The sequence below is a fragment of the Saccopteryx leptura genome, chromosome 10, assembly GCF_036850995.1.
Source record: "Saccopteryx leptura isolate mSacLep1 chromosome 10, mSacLep1_pri_phased_curated, whole genome shotgun sequence".
Lineage (NCBI taxonomy): Eukaryota > Metazoa > Chordata > Mammalia > Chiroptera > Emballonuridae > Saccopteryx > Saccopteryx leptura.
Window position 1 is genome coordinate 27,707,080 of NC_089512.1, and position 18,269 is coordinate 27,725,348.

Sequence of the window (18,269 nt, forward strand, 5' to 3'; positions counted from 1 at the left end):
ATGCTGGGTCCTCAGCTGCTCATTGGTGATCACAGCAAAGTTCTATTTAAAATCTACTCTTCGGCCTGACCTGTGGTGGCGCAGTGGATAAAGCGTCGACCTGGAAATACTGAGGTCGCCGGTTCGAAACCCTGGGCTTGCCTGGTCAAGGCACATATGGGAGTTGATACTTCCAGCTCCTCCCCCCCTTCTCTCTCTCTGTCTCTCCTCTCTCCCTTTCCCTCTGTCTCTCCTCTCCTCTCTAAAAAAAAATGAATAAATTTAAAAAAATAAATAAATAAATAAAATCTACTCTTCGTGTAAACACAAACACTGACCTTACAGTAACAGTATCAACCCCTCAGCTCTTTTAGGGATTTAAGAGGCCGTGATTGGAGAAATGTGGAGAAAACATCATCTCCATTGAAGAGTAATGACCCATGCCAATATTTTAACATCATATTTTCAAAGCATATTACAATTTCTAATACTATGTAGAGTATACGTTATGTATTTGAATCTAAAGATAGAATACTATTCACTGATTAATAGCTACAAACCGCCAAAAAGAATATGCTATTCAACACATACTGCTTTTTTTTTTTTTTTTTGCATTTGCATTTGATGTGGAATGTGATGATTATGATTGATACCCTGGTGAAGTGCCATATTATTTTCTTTCAGAGACAGCCTTTTATTTTTCTTCCACTCTTTCAAACACTATTGCCAGTATATGAAACTGATGTTGAAAAGAGTCAATTTTTAAGTCCATTACTTCTATAGCTTTGTACTTACAGAGCTCGTAAATTAAGCTTCCTACTACTTTGCCTTTTTTCTGGGGGCCGACCTCCGCATACGTAAAGGAGAGTCATTCAATCCTATGGCTCTGTGTACAAGTTTTTCTCCACTTGCTAGATGCTCAGAATAATAACAACAGCTCCATTCGAACAGTATCACCAGTGTTGAAGATGCTATTAAATTGCAGGCACGTTGTCAATTGCAACTGAATGAAGACAGCTCCTAACTACAGAACTAAACATGAAGTGTATAAACAGTCTTAAGCGCCCAAACCCTGACATTACAGAAAAGAAATATTTGTTTGTGAAAACAAAGTAGTTCACACAAAAAATATGAACGTGAGCCATTTTAAACATAGGCTCTAAGCTGATGTAAACTATAAGCTATGCTACAAAAATGCAGACGAACTGTTTCTCTGGGCAATTCTCAAAGAAGAAAAATGAAAGAATCCTTATAAATAGATAATGAATTGGATAACTTGTGATCAATGAGTTTGTTTATCCTAATTAGAAAATGCAATTTCCATTTTAGTGTTTGGGTCGGAAAACTTTTATCCCCTGAGGAGGGGCCTAATATCTTATGCTACATGACATTTACATTACGATTTGTGGTACGTGTCTTTGTCCACCAGCTGTTCTGACAATAATGGACTCTTGCCATGTCTTGCTTTGTCTCCCCTCCTCACCGAGTGTTCTCTTTTAGATAAGTGATTGTTCTTCTGCGTTAGGCTTGTAAATGCCACATGTGGTTGTCAGAATGAATTGTGGTAACAATTCAACATTGTAATTTTTTTTTTTTTGGCTGACCAGTATCTGAAACCTCTCCCTATGCTTGGCAAAGCTACAGTTATATGAAGTACAGTGGAAAGCAGACCTCGACCTCCCACTATCAGAGAGAGAAAAATGGCCAGGAGCCTGCTCTTCCTGCCCTCTGCTCTCTGGAACTCAGCCAAACAGATTCTTTTGCCTGGAATTTAATTCAAGAGTGAGAACATAAAAAGTAGGGGTGATCTAGAGCAGCAGTTCTCAAGAGTGTTGTTCAGAAACCCCTGTGGGTCCCGGAAACCCTATCAGAGGGTCCCCAATGTCAAAACTAATTTCAGAATAACACTAGCACATTGTTTCCTGTTTCACATTCATTTTTTCATGGGTTTGCGGTGGAGTTTTCTAGAGGCTACAGGACATGATATTGCGACACACTAAATGCTGCAGAAGGGAGGAGAATCCAGCTGTTTTCAAGGAAGTCAGACATTGAAGAGATTTTGCACAACAAAATGTACAACAATATCATTCTCACTAAATTGTTTTATTTTGGGAAAAAGTATAATAGTTATGTGTTAAAAAAATTTATATTACCTTATAATGTATTTATTATTATTTTAAAAGAATAATGCATACTTTTGAAAAATTCTGTCTTAATTTTTAATACATTAAACATCGATAGACTTTGCCTGTGGTTTTGTCAGTATAAGCTCTCTGGGCTCTTATTTATATTTTAATGCAGTTTTCTATTCTTCACAGTTAACCATAGACATTGTTTAAAATGTCAAACAGTCTACAAAACTCCAGGAAAGCAGTGACCTCTTGCTGGATTGCCCCTGCTTTTCAGAGACAGTTGTTTCCAGTCTCTTAGCTGCTTCTTTTGGTATTTATCGCTACAACTCTCCAGTAAAATACTCGTTTTGCCAGTTCTTCACTGAGAGTTTAGGCATTTTGGCTTCCCACCGGGGGAGATGAAGATGTAGCTCCCTTTCACTTCCTGACCCACAGCACAAACGGGCACGCTGCCTGCATCTCCATTGTCCAAATATAATGATAATTTTGCTTAGGTTAATCATTTGTACACTTTATGGCTGTAGATGTTATTCGGTTGAGCTATGTAGTTTGAAATGACCACTTTTTCTTTCTTGCCCAAACTTTTCCCCTTTGTTGGTTATGATTGCTTCATTTTCTTCTTTGCTTAACTGTGTAAGTGCTTAATCCTAGACTCTTTCTCCCTTGTGCAAACTCATCGCAAAATAATTTCAGTGTCGTCTTTTATTCAAATATTTTGAACATCTCTAACCCAGATCTACTTTTTTACCCTGAAGTACAGTATCATCTGGAGGACTCCCTTCACCATCTTCCTAGAGATTGTCTTCATTTCTCTCTCATGTTAGACTTTCTGTTTTCCCTCCTTCCTTTTTTTTTCCTTTTCTTCTTTTCCAAGTGAGAGGAGGGGAGATAGACAGACTCCCTCATAAACCCCAACCAGAATCCACCTGAGAATTATTGTCTGGGGCCGACGCTCTGCCCATCTGGACCACGCTCACAACCAAGCTATTTGTAGTGCCTGAGGCAGAGGCTTCAAGAACCCAACCTCAGATCCCAGGGCCAATGCTCTCAAACCAATCGGGCTATGGCTGCTGGAGAGAAAGAGAGGGCTAAAGAGAGAGAAGAGGAGGTGGAAGGGGTGGAGAAGAAGATGGTTGCCTCTCCTATGTGCCTTGACCAGGAATCAAACCTGGGATATCCACATGCCAGGCTGACGCTCTACCACTGAGCCAATCAGCCAGAGCCAATTTCCTGTTTGCTATGTCTTTCCCCTTTTTAAAATGATCTCTGATCTTGCTGAAACACCTTCATGTTTTTCCTAAGATGGCATGCATGGGATGGAAATTGCTTAAGAAGTTTTGATGTCCTTAGACTACCTGCATATTTGTGGTAGTTTGGTTCAATTGAGAATAATTTTTGTAAATTCAATAAAAGGGAAAAATATTTTGGAAGTTATTAATTCTATATTCAGGTTTTAGTGTTGTTGAATCGACTCTAATTCCCTTTTTCATATGTAACTAATTTTTTTCTTCTTTAGAAATTACTACAAATTGAGTAATAAGTAGACACTTTTAATAAAGAATCCCATGCCTTTCAAATCATAAAAGTTTCTTTATATATTTCTTTGATTCTGTATCACCCTTACATATTTTTTCATCCCTCTTCCTAGAAGATATTAATTGAATGTTGGATCTTCTGGTATATTTCTCTAATTTTATCTTTTTTCTATTATTTTTCATCTCTGATTTTTTCCCCTGTGTTCTGGAAGATTTCCTCAAACATGATTCCAACCCTTGAGTTGAATGTTTAATTTCTGCTCAAGTTTAAATTCCCCAGGTCTCTCCTCTATTTTTTTGTTTAAGATTTTTTTCCTCCCTCTACTTCATTTTACCCAAGTAACTTGTTTTTGTTATTTTTTTTTATCTTGGTCCTGGCTTTTGACTGCTAAAAGTTTTCTCAAATGGATAGTCAGCTTACCTGTCTGTTCATATTTAAGAGTGGCTAATTGAGGGGGATTAGAAATTCTATGAGTAACTGGAGCTTCTCAACTGTGGTTTCTCCATCTATAATTATATATAATAGATTTTAATTTTTAAAAGTATATGTATGTATAAGAAAAGTGTGTTATGTATAAAAGTTTTAAGAAAAGTAAGAAAAGTTTGAAGTTTACAGAAAATAAATAGAAAGTACAGAGAGTTCCTATGGACCTATCACCACCCCGTTTCATTTTTCCTTACTAACATCTTGCATGAGTGTGATGCATCTATTACAATGAATAAAATTGATATAGCATTGACTAAACTTCATAGTTCACCTATGGATTCATTCTCTGTGTTATACATTTTATGGGTTTTGGCGTATACAACTATGTGTATCCACTATTAAAATATCAAAATGTTTCACTGCCATAAAACCCCCTATGCTTCACCTACTCATCTTTCCCTCCTTCCCTTCTTCCCTTCCACCTTCCTTTTCTCCTTCCCAACCTCCAAATTCCTGGAAACCATAGTTTTACTGTCTCTATAGCTTTTCCTTTTCCAGAATATGTCATATCATTAGAATTATATAGTACATAGCCTCTTCAGGCTTAGTAGTGTATATATGAAATTCCTTCTTTTTTTTTTTTGTGGTTTGATCTTTCATTTCTTTTTAATGCTGATTAACATTCCAATGTGTGAATATACCACAATTTTTTATGCGTGCCCCCGTTGAAAGACATCTTGTTTTCTTTTAAAGTTTTAGAAATTATGAATAGAGCTGCTACATTCATGTGCAGACTTTTGTATGAACGTAAGTTTGTAACTCCTTTGGGTGGGAATACCACGGAGTATGATTGCTGAATGTATGGTAAAAATATGTTTAGTTTCTTAAGAAACCGCCAAACTGTCTTCCAAAGTGACTTTACTATCTTGCATTTCTACTACTAATAAATGAGAGTTCCTGTGGCTTCACATCCTTATCAGCATTTGACGATGTCAGTGTTCTGGATTTGGGCCTTTCTCAAAGATATTTAGTGGTATCTTATTGTTGTGTTAATTCTCATTTGGATTTTCTTTTTATGCACAAATTGTTTTTTTATGAAAGGCAGTGGTTTCGTTCACATATCAGTAAAGGGTTGTCATGTAAAAGCCATACCTAGAGATGCCACACATACAGATATTACTGTTTTAGGGCAATGCTATTAGAGGAAAATCATAAACACAAACATCTTCTCAAATCTTGATTTGATAAATATAACAAGTAAGACAGGGAATGTAGCTAATAATATTTTAATAACTACATAGATGGTCAGGTGGGTACTAGACTTATTACGGAAATCACTTTTTAAATTATGTAAATGTCCCACCTGACCTGTGAGGGGGCAGTGGTTAAAGCATCAACCTGGAATGCTGAGGTTGCCAATTCGAAACCCTAAACTTCTCTGGTCAAAGCACATACAGGAAACAATTACTATGAGTTGATGTCTTCTTCTTCTCTCTCTCTCTCTCAAAATCAATAAATAGGCCCTGGCCGGTTGGCTCAGTGGTAGAGCGTCAGCCTGGTGTGCAGAGGTCCCGGGTTCGATTCCCGGCCAGGGCACATAGGAGAAGTGCCCATCTGCTTCTCCACCCCTCGCCCTCTCCTTCCTCTCTGTCTCTCTCTTCCCCTCCCACAGCCGAGGCTCCATTGGAGCAAAGATGGCCCAGGCGCTGGGGATGGCTCCTTGGCCTCTGCCCCAGGCGCTAGAGTGGCTCTGGTTGCAACAGAGCGACGCCCCAGAGGGGCAGAGCGTCGCCCCCTGGTGGGCGTGCCGGGTGGATCCCGGTGGGGCGCATGCGGGAGTCTGTCTGACTGTCTCTCCCCGTTTCCAGCTTCAGAAAAAAATAAAAAATAGAAAAAAAATCAATAAATAAATTATGTAAATGTGTAACCATTATACTATATACCTGTAACTAATATTAAATGTCTATTGTAATTTTAAAAAACTATTATTCTAGGAAAGGAAATGAGTTGATTTCAAAGAAGCTCAGTTCAAGAGAATGAGAGAAACTCACTCATGAACACCTCCATTACTGGGTCCGAAAGAATAATTTATGCACTATGAGGTCTTGAATAATTTTTTATGTTTCTCTGAATTAATTTTATCTACTCTGTAGGCATAATAGTACATACTGCTCAGAGTCATAAAGAGTATTAAATAAAACAGTATTTGTAATCTTTGTGTCTGGATTTTTACTGCTCATTTTTTAGTACAGAACATCTTCATTTCTTTACTGAACCATTACAATAGATTTCTGAATAATTTCTTTGCCTTTTGTCCATTTTCTCATCTATATACAGCCACAGCCTAATGCTATACAGTGCCCACACTTCCACTAGAGGTGTTAGGAGTTGGGGTTGGGGAAGCAGAGTCCAAGAGAGAAAGGTGAAGTTCACCAGTGGAAGGGGACAAGAGATAGTGCAAAGAACCCAGATAAAAAATATCCAGATCCAGAATCATTCTACTGCTCCAGAATTATGTAATAAGCCCTACCTAACCCACCCCCCTCCCTGTCCCTACAAATGCCATTCAGCCAATGTTAATGGAGTGGGAGAACTTGGAAAATTGATAGCATTTTCCTGAAAGAAATTTTTTCAGCTAACAGGACACTATTTCAATGAGTTGAGGTAGAAATTTATTAATTGGCCAGCTTATGTTTTCCTGCTAGTTCATCATTGAGAAGAAGATAAAATTCATTAAGAAAATATAAAGATATATACTTTATCTTCAGTTTTAAAACAGTATGCCTGAATTTGCAACCCTGAGATACAGACTTAAAGTGGTGTCTCCTGGAATTATGGTTCTGCTATTTTTTTTTTTTTTGAAGTTGGAAACGGGGAGGCAGTCAGACAGACTCCCGCATGCGCCTGACAGGGATCCACCCAGCACGCCCACCAGGGGGAGATGCTCTGCCCATCTGGGGCGTCGCTCTGTTGCAACCAGAGCCATTCCAGCACCTGAGGCAGAGGCCACAGAGCCATCCTCAGTGCCCGGGCCAACCTTGTTCCAATGGAGCCTTGGCTGTGGGAGGGGAAGAGAGAGACAGAGAGGAAGGAGAGGGGGAAGAGTGGAGAAGCAGATGGGTGCTTCTCCTGTGTGCCCTGGCCGGGAATCGAACCCAGGACTCCTGCACGTCAGGCTGACGCTCCACCACTGAGCCAACCAGCCAGGGCTATTTTTTTTTTTTTTTTTTGGCCAGTGGAATTTTGCTAAAAAAATCTCTCCTGACTGAAGATTGTTTCTTGGAAATCCTAACCTTTTACTCCTGTCCTATTAAAAAATATATTATTGATAAAGTTGGAGTATAAAAGCATAAAAAGAGTTTTCCTTTGGTGCTTTATACAAAATTTCATAAAACAACCATGTTAGATAATATGATTCTCTCTGGCCTTTGGCTTCTCCATGCAATAAAATAGCAATAAAATCCTTAGGGAAATGACACATGACATGTTCTGGAGTTTATAGTTAAACACATGGGCATTCAACTATAAAGGCATCAAACAGTTTTGATTATGCAAAGCCATCTCAAAGAAACTACCAGATATGAAACTTCTCCCAGCATAAAGATAAAGAAACTGGGATTAAATTACTTATTGTGGCCAGTGAATCCACTTCATTACTGGTCAAAGATTAAATACAATGTATGAATTATGGTAGAGGAAAAGAATAGTAAACACTACAAACCTGGCCCTAGCTTTAGCCCTCTTTCCTGCCTCTTTCTCATCACATTCAAGTCTCTTTTCATATTACAATTCTTGAAATCAGTTGTAATGTTCTTCCCACAGAGCCTTTATCCACACTCTTCAGTGTCCCTGGGACAAGCTCCCCCAGGGATCACTTATCCAACCCTACCCAGACATTCACTCTCCTCTTGCTCAATATCCTCTCATCCTAAAGACTCAGCTTTTCATCATTTTCTTCAAGAAAGTTTTTCCATCACCTTCCTCTTTTGTGCTTCCATATTCTGTTACTCATTACACTTAACCAAACCCCATTAAGCATTTCCCGATTCTAACCATTTTCCCAGTCCATGCACTCTCTAAAGGACTGTTAGATATGTGATTCAAAAAAACATACTCTGTGCTCATTTGTTTTTAATTCCTGGCATCTTTCACGGTACCTACTAGATGGTAGACACTCAGTAAATTGATGCACATCAGAATGTTGCTATGTTTTTAAGTTTTTCTCTTTGCTTCTCCTTATCTTGTATTTACACACATGCATTACTGACATATTCTAAAAAATATTTAATTTTAAAACCTAGATGTGACCCTGGCCGGCTGTCTCAGTGGATAGAGAGTTGGTCCATCATATGGATGTCCCGGGTTTGATCCCCAGTCTGGGCATACAAGAGAAGCGACCATCTACTTCTCTCCCCTTCCTTCTCCATCTTCCTTCCTCTCCTTCTCTCTCTCTTCCCGTCTCACAGCCAATGGCTTGATTGGTTTGAGCATCGGCCTCCAGCACTGAGGATAGCTTGGTTGATCCGAGCATCAGCCCCAGTCAGGGGTTTCCAGGTGGATCCTGGTCAGGGCACATAAGAAAGTCTGTCTCATTATCTTCCCTCCTTCACCTTTAAAACAAAACAAATAAACAAACAAAAGACCCTAGATGTATTTTTTAAATGTAAGTAACATGATTCACAATCTGTTTTGACTTGCCCAGATAAAAGTTTTAGGTAAAAATAATAAATACTTTCTGGTCATTAAACTGTGTCATTTCAAGTAATGGTTTTATACCATTGAAAGATTAATTTTAAGACTTACATTTGCAAAGCTAACCATTAACTTGATTTATTATGAGACAGCAAACTTACTTAATTTGAACAGACACCATGCTATCAGTAATTTGACAGTAATGATATTGTTTTCCCCTCAGTGACTGAGATGAACAATACCAATTTGCTAAGTTAATGCTTGTGTGGATATTGTCAATAAATAATTGAGTGACTAACTTGAATAAATAAAAAGCAGATTCTGATAGCAAGACTACTGAACTGAAGAATTTAATTTGGTCAAATAAGCTGCATTCCCAAACTATATGTGTGTGAAATATAATTAATGTTTTATTAAGATATGTTTTATTGTATATTGAAAAAATTACATATAAGAAATTAAAATATTAGAATAAAAGGTGAAATTATAGAATATCATTTTCTTAATGACTCAGGAAGTAGTAATTATTTTTCTGTAATGGTTATAAAAGTTTTCACCTTAAGAAACTGTTGACATCATTCTACTATCTTGATTTACTAATATTTACTTTAATGAGCTCTTTCTAAAACAAGCAATGATGAAATTAAACAAATATTACCATCTTTGAAGCTTAGAAACATGATACAAATATGAAGAGGTGAATATTTCTATTTTTTATTTTTTTAAATTGATTTTCATTTATTGTGATTACATAGATTCAAGTGTCCCACTGAATACATCCCCTCCACCCCTGTGTTCCCCTCAACCTTTTTCTTTGTCCCCCTCCCCGCAATGCCCTCTTAATTATCATTTTCCTTCCTTTAAAATTAGAGGTAAATTTAGAGATATAAACTCTTTTCTCTGCCTCTCCTCTCCAATTTTTCTTCTACTATATTATCTATCTATCTATCTATCTATCTATCTATCTATCTATCATCTATCTATCTATCTATCTATAAAATAGCTTAAATGACATTTGTAAAATCAAATAGAAAACAATTTCCTTCATATTGGAAGTTTGATTTTTCAGTCCAATGCTGTTATATATACCAACTGCCCTCAAATCTGTACAAGAGCTTGTCCTTCTCATTGGGGTTATTTCTTTGTTGTATTTGGAAAGGGCCATTAGACAACCAGGTATATTAATCACTTACTCAATAGTTAAATAAAAACAATATGTCTTTAGTTTTATTTTGAGAAAAGTATAGTGAAGATTGGAGAAATATTTAAAAAATTAAAATGTATGAGTTTTTTTAAATCAGATATCGCCAGAATCTTCTTTCTTTGTTTTTGTAATTTGAACTGAGAATCAGAGGTTCCATCCATATTGTGAGTTATGCTAATCAAGGCCCAAAAGAACATATAGCCTGGAGCATAGCTCTCCCAAGGGGAGTAGGTGTGGTGTGGAGAAATTTGAGGTAGGGCATGATACTTCCATAAAGCACACTCACTCAAAAATAGGCTATCTGTTAAGGAGGAAGGGGTACTCGATTAATTAGGGGGCATCTGTTTAACTAGATGAACATATTAATGCAATATGGATGTGTAGGACCAAGTTGAGAGCCTGGACACTAGGTGGGAGGGGGGGTATGGGATTTGCTCTGTTTCAGTAAACTCTCACCTGTGTCTCCTTATAAATCTTTGATAACCTCTTCATTACTCAGTAATGATTTTTTGAGTGGATTATCCAGAGGATTTCTGAAGAACGACTTTAAGGCTACTAAATGGCAAGTGAGTACAAATGGAGAGTGCTGGTTATTTAAGTCGTATGTGTAAAGATGATCTCATTCAATGGTAGGACTGTTATCCATACAACTTACCTTAGAGGTGCCTTGTTCTTGGAAAATATTTTTCCATCAGTAAATTTGTTTTGGGGGCATATTCTATTTGTGTTTATTCTTGCTACTTATATATATATACATACATTTCTATAAAATGCACATAGGTATTGCACCTTCTCTCGTCTAAGACAACCCAAGCTCTGCGAAAGAAAAACTCATACTGTATGTCCTTCATATTTGTTCCTCTGGATGGGCAAAGGGAACAGAAACATATCCCACCTCTTTACTCAGCATGTACAAAACAGGTGCTAAATGTAACCACGTTTATACCATAAAGATTCCAGATTCCACCCAAATACTTTCAGCTTTCATTATTTTTTACAAAGCACCTGCTGTGATTTTGATTGAGATTGCAAGAAATCTAACAGTAGTTCTAGAACAAAAAAAATTTTTTAAACAAGACTGAGTCTTTTAATCCATGAACAAAGTAACTATTCTTTTATTTGGTGTTTAAATTACTCAGCAATGTTTTAGTTTTCAGCACATAAGTCTGTCATATATTTTACCAGCTTTATTTTTAAGTACTTAATATTTTTGATGCTATTATAAATGATACTTTTGACTTTCTTATTTATTTTAGCATATAAAATTACAGTTGATCTTTTATAGACAGATCCTGTATCTACTAGTTTTTATGTTGATACCATCAATTTTCTAAATAGATGATCATGTCTGTGAAGAAAGACTACATTTTTTTCCAATCTTTATGACTATTATTTTCTTTCTTTCTTAATTATTTTTTTGTTCCACTAAATACACTGGCTAAAACCTCTAGTACAATGTTCAATAGAAGTAGTGAGAGCAAAAATTCTTTTCTTGTGCCTAATATTTGAGGGAAACCATACAATTTTTTAGAATTCATTTTCAAATTGAGAAAGCTCTCTTCTGTTCCTAGTTTGTTGAGAGTTCTTTTTTCTTTAAATCGAGAAGAAATTAAGTTTTGTCAAATGCTTTTTTTCTATGCCTGTAGAGATGATTATATGTTTTATTTGATGTCTTTTTGTTCATTAATAGGGTAAGTTACATTAATTGATTTCCAAATGTTAAACTTAATGTGTATTCTTGGAATAAATACTACTGGGTTAGGACAAATTATACTTTCCATATATTGTTGCATTCAACGTGTTAAAATTTTGTTTGTAGTTTTATTTGTAATGTCTTTGATATCAGGTCAATGCTGGGCTTACAGAAAATTTGTATAGATTTGGTAGTATTTTCTCATTAAAACTTTGGTAGAATATGTAAGTAAAGACATATGGACCGGGAATTCTCTTTTTGGAAAGGTTTTTAATCTACCGACTGAATTTCTTTAGTAGATACAATGCTATTTTAGCCATTTCCCTTTGAGAGAGCTTTGATGATATGTGTCTTTTAAAGAATGTGTTTAATCTTAGTTGTTAAAATTATAGGCATAGAGTTGATACAAATACATATTCATTTGTTATTCTTTTAAGGTCTTTGGAATCTGAGTAAAGTTATGTTGCTCATTCCTGATATTGGTAATTTGTCTCTGACACATTTTCCCCTGATCAAACTGTTTGGATGTTTATTAATTATACTGATGTTCTTTTTCCTTTTCTTTTTTTTCTTTTTTGAGAGACAGAGACAGGAAGGGAAAGAGATGGGAAGCATTAACTTATAGTTTCAGCACTTTAGCTGTTCATTGATTGATTCTTATACATGCCTTGATATGGGGAGGTAGCAGAGGTGTTCCGGCTGAGCCAGGGATCCCATGCTCAAGCCTGTGACCTTGGGCTCAAGCCAGTAACCATGAGGTCATGTCAATGATCCCACGCTGAAGCCAGAGACACCATGTTCAAGCAGGTGAGCCCACGCTCAAGTCAGTGACCTCAGGATCTCAAATTTGGGAACTCAGTGTCCCAGGTAGATGCTCTATACACTGTGCAACCACCAGTCAGGCATTATACTGATGTTCTTAAAGCAACAGCTTTTTAATTTCATTGATTTTCTCTACTTTTATTTTCTATTTCATTGATTTCCACTTTGATATTTATTATTGTTATTATTCTGCTCACTTTGGGCAGCATCTACTTTCTTAAAAATAATAATTAAGGGCCTTGGTTGATTGACTCAGTGGTAGAGCCTTGGCCTGGCGTGTGGAAGTCCTGGGTTTGATTCCAGGTCAGGGCACACAGGAGAAGCGCCCATCTGCTTCTCCACCCTTCCCCCTCTCCTTTCTCTCTATATCTCTCTTCCCCTCCCGCAGCCAAGGCTCCATTGGAGCAAAGTTGGCCTAGAATGGCTCTGGTTGCAATGGAGCAGTGCCCTAAATGGGCAGAGCATTGCCCCCTAGTGGGCATGCCAGGTGGATCCCAGTTGGGAGCATGTGGGAGTCTCTCTGCCTCCCCACTTCTCACTTCAGAAAAATATTTTAAAAATAGTATATTAAGGTATAAAATAAGATCACTGACCTCAGATTTTCTTCTTTATGAAGATAAGGAAGTATTGCTGTAAAATTTCCTCTAAGTACAGCATTGGTGACATTATAGTGATATATGGTGTCTTATTTGTATTCAGTGAAAAATATTTTCTTTTTGCATTTATGGTTTTGACTTATTGGTTAATTAGAAGGAAGTTACAGTGTTTTAACATATTTGAGTATTTTCCTGACATCTGTCTCATAAATATCTAATTTGTTCCATTTTTTTGTCAAAATGCATGCCTTAAATAACATGAATCACTTAAAATTTATTGAGATTTACTTTGTGATTCAGAATAAGCTGGTAAATGTTTTATGTACCATTGAGGAGAATATACATTCTGCAGGTGTTAGATAGAAAATGTATTTAAAGTCAAGTAGGTTAGGTTGGTTGATAACGTTGTTTAAGTCTAGCATATCTTTTCTGATTTTTTTCTACTTGTTCTATTATTGGGTGAGGGTATTGAAATACCTGACTGTAATTGTAGATATGTCTAATTCCTTCTTGCAGTAAAATCAGTTTTGCTGTATGTGTTTTAGGAACCTAAATATTCAGGATTGCTAACACCTTTTGATGAAATGACCTTTTGATATCACTAATAATATTATTTTCTGCAAAATCTATTTGAACTGATATTAACATAACCACTCTGGCTTTTTTTTTTTTTTTGACCATTGGTATTATGTTGTTACAGGTTTTATTTATTTATTTTTATCTTTGTTTTTTAAAACTGTGTCAACACTGTCATCTTGCCTACATTGTTTCTGATTACAAACCTGCTGTCATTTTTGGCTCTTTCCTTCCATAACATTGTTTTATTCTGGTGTGTTTGAGTTTTTTTCTTTTTCACTAGTCTTAAGTAATTTATGTGCTAATTTAATATTTATTTTCTTTTTCTATTTTTTTTGACAGAGTCAGATAGAGGGACAGACAGGAAGGGAGAGAGATGAGAAGCATCAATTCTTTGTTGCAGCATCTTAGTTGTTTGTTGATTGCTTGTTTATTGATTGCTTTCTCATATGTGCCTTGACTGGGGGGACTACAGCAGAGTAAGTGACCCCTTGCTCAAGCCAGCGACCTTGGGCTCAAGCCAGAGACCCTGGGTTTCAAGTCAGCGACCATGGGGTTATGTTTGTGATCCCATGCTCAAGCCAGCGACCCCATGCCCAAGCTGGAGAGCCCACGCTCTGGCTGGATGAGCCCGTGCTCAAGCTGGCAACCTTGGGGTTTTGAACCTCAGTCCTCTGCATCCCAGTCCAATGCTCTATCCACTGCACCACCGCCTGGTCAGGGTAATTTACTTTTCCTTGAGATATGTCAAGATCCTTAGACCTTCATATTTATAATTTTCATTAATTTGGTATATGTGTAGCCATTATTTCCTCAAGTATTGTTTTCTGTTCTTCTTTTCCTCTTCCCTTTTGATGATTTCTAATTATATAATTATTAGCTTTCTTGAAATTATTCTATAGCTCACTGAAGTTGTGTTAATTTAAAAATAAATTCTCCTTTTCTCTAGTCTAGATAGTTTTTTACTACTATTCTCCAAGTTTACTATTGTGTTCTTCTGGAATGTGTAATCTGCTGTTAATTCTAGCCAGTGTACTATTCACTCAAATATTGTACCTTGAGAAATCCAATCTGTTTTTTAAAAATACCTTCCATTCCTCCATTTAATACTTTGAACATATAGAACACAATTATAAGGCTAACTCTCCTGGTCTGTCAATTATAATGTCTGTGATAACACTGAGTCACTTTTACTGGACTATTTTTCTCATAATGGACCATGTTTTCCTGCTTCTTTCCATTCTTAGTGTCCTTTTATTGCAGGGGTCCCCAAACTACAGCCCGCGGGCCGCATGTGGCCCCCTGAGGCCATTTATCTGGCCTCCACTGCACTTCCGGAAGGGGCACCTCTTTCATTGGTGTCAGAGAAGCACATTGACCATCTCATTAGCCAAAAGCAGGCCCATAGTTCCCGTTGAAATACTGGTCAGTTTGTTGATTTAAATTTACTTGTTCTTTATTTTAAATATTGTATTTGTTCCCGTTTTGTTTATTTTACTTTAAAATAAGATATGTACAGTGTGCATAGAGATTTATTCATAGTTTTTTTATAGTCCAGCCCTCCAATGGTCTGAGGGACAGTGAACTGGCCCCCTGTGTAAAAAGTCTGGGGACCTCTGTTTTATTGGATGGCAGACATTGTGAGTATTACCTTGTTGAGTATTAAATATCTTTATTATTTTATAAGTATTCTCGTGCTTTTTCTGCGGTAAATTAAATTACATGGAGACAGTTTTACCCTTCAGGTCTTGCTTTTCTGCCTTGTTGGGTTAATCTGAAGTAATGCTCAGTCTAGAACTAGTTATTCCCCACTGCTGCGACTACACTCTCTTGAGTACACTTCCCATGAATGATAGATTTTTCCAATCTGCCTGGTGAAGCAGGCGCTGTTCCTAGCCCTGTGTGAGTACCAGGCACTGTTTCTTTTAATATTTACTGGTGAATCTTTCCTTGACTTTGGCGAATTTCCTCACACACTTGTGTTGATAAGTCTCTGCTACACAGTCCAGACTCAATGCAGCTCTCCAGGGCTCTCTTCGGTGCTACTCTGCCCTCTCTGGACTCTGGTTGTCTTAGGTTCCTCAGACTCTAACTTTGATCTTTTTAGCTCAGTGAGATCACCAGTTTCAGCCTGGTGTCATCCTCTCTCTGTGCTATTGCTTTGGAACTTCCTCAGGTTGGGCAATTATAGGACTCACGCTGTTTGTTTTTTGTTTTTCATTTCTCAGGGATCATCGTCCTTTGTTGGAAGCAGAAGCTTGCGTTTAGACTTTGTATTTCAGACATTTTATAAATGTGGAAATAGTCTACAGAATAGATCTTATGAGATTGCTCAGGTGACATGAGGGCTCCTTACATTAATGTGAGGTGAGGTTATAATTAGTTGTTTTACTAGTCCTGAAAATCTGCACTCTCCCTCTGAAATCACTATTAGGTTGGATTTTACCCAAATCTACCTGAGATTACGCATGGCATGGTTTACTGATACCTTCAAAAAGATTAGAATGGAAAGTTTTCTTTCTCAGTCTGTGGCTTTGGAAAGGTTGTTCAACCCCCTTAATTCTTTCTGGGTAAATCATTAGATAAATTGCATTTCAACGATTCTTTATAATATATAACAAAGAATGTTATATAAATCAAATACATGTAAGGCTGGATGCCTTCTCCTCTCAGTTCTATTCCTTTCATCTTTTGGGTAGCTTTACTTTTTCTGTAAGCCCTTGCTCCCTGAGGAAACTAGAAATAGTTGATCTTTCCCTTTTGCGTAACTATGATGGTCCCATTCTGAATATCCAGCCTTCAGTCATTAGTGGCATAACAAACAGGAATTCATTAAGCCCTCTCTCTGTGCTATCAGTACCCAGATTGGTTCTCTTCCTGGTTTTGTTCTTCATTATTAACAAGCAACAAAACAATAAATAGCACAGTGAACACTTTTTTTTTACCTTTTATATCTGTATTCCTTTGTAGCCTATTTCCTAACACAGTATTTTCCTGGTTATTCTCATTTTAACAATACCTTTATCCACTCCCACTGAACTCATGCACATGCTTTGGGATCAGGGCCACTTCCAATACCCTCTATCACCAAGCTCTCTATTGTCCCATTGAAGCAATTTGAGGGACTTTCTGCTTTTAAAATATAAAAGTCTTCCAATGATATGATATAACCTAAATATTTTAAACCTAATTTTCATGAATATTTTTTCTTCTTTTTTTTTTTTTTTTTTCCTAATAGCAAATTAGGCTGCAGAAGATTTCATTTCTTTAGTGTTTAAACTATTTGGATTTATATCTTACCTGTGTGAAGAAAGTTGTTTGCATAAGTTTAAATTACCTTTTCTCTTCTATGTACCTAATACTGCAAACCCTACAAGTTTATGCCATATTCAACAACCATATGTTAGCTGTATCCTGAAAACAGTTCATATTTTCATTGCTTTTCCATGTGTCCTGTTTGCCTCTCAGTTTTATTCTAAAGAAATTGTGATTGAGGGAACAATGTGTATAATTTTTATTCTATAAATGTTAGTCAATTTAATAATGGGTTTATCATTGAGATTTTTAGTATAGTTACAAATCTTCTATCAATAATAGATGTCTAAAAACATCTTTATTTCATCAAAATCATTTCTCCTTTAGAGCTTTTTTATTGTCTCCCATAAACTCAATATCCCAGGAAGACGACCAAGGACATTATAATGAGAGGCGAATTCCAGATACTCTCAAGGCAGCGATGGAAAGCAGTTTTAGTGATTAAAAGGTAATATCAGAGAGAGCATAGTGCAGAACCTGGAAGATGGCTCAATTAGAAACCTATTCTATTCTTGGGAGCAGGAATACTTCAATCTTCAATTTAAAAAATTGAGACCATGGCTATTAATATTATTAAATAAAGACAACAAAAGCTGAGATACATTTTCACTTACTATTGTAATACCCAAAGGCCAGTTGCAGCTGGTAAATAAGATTAAAGTGTTTGTTTGTTTGTTTTCATGACATAGGAATTCACTAAAAATACTTTGGTCACAAAAGAACTTTACCCTTTTGAAGAGTTTTCTTGATTTACTTAAACTTTGACCCCCCCTTTTGGGTGGTGGAGAGTATTTATTATCTATTTGCTAGAGAAGAACAGAGCATTTACAAATGTTATAGTCAGGATATGATATCAGTATATCATGAATACACACACACACACACACATATACATACAGGGGGTCCTTGGGTTATGACACAGTTCTATTCCTGTGACAGTGACATAACCTGAATTTTGGTGTAAGTTGAAACACACACTAGCCTAACGCAAGTGGAACACTTGTGCTTTTTTTTTTTTTTTTTTACAGAGACAGAGAGAGAGAGAGAGTCAGAGAGAGGGACAGATAGGGATGGACAGACAGGAACAGAGAGAGATGAGAAGCATCAATCATCAGTTTTTTGTTGCGACACCTTAGTTATTCATTGATTGCTTTCTCATATGTGCCTTGACCACGGGCCTTCAGCAGACCGAGTAACCCCTTGCTCGAGCCAGCGACCTTGGGTCCAAGCTGGTGAGCTTTGCTCAAACTAGATGAGCCCGTGCTCAAGCTGGTGACCTCGGGGTCTTGAACTTGGGT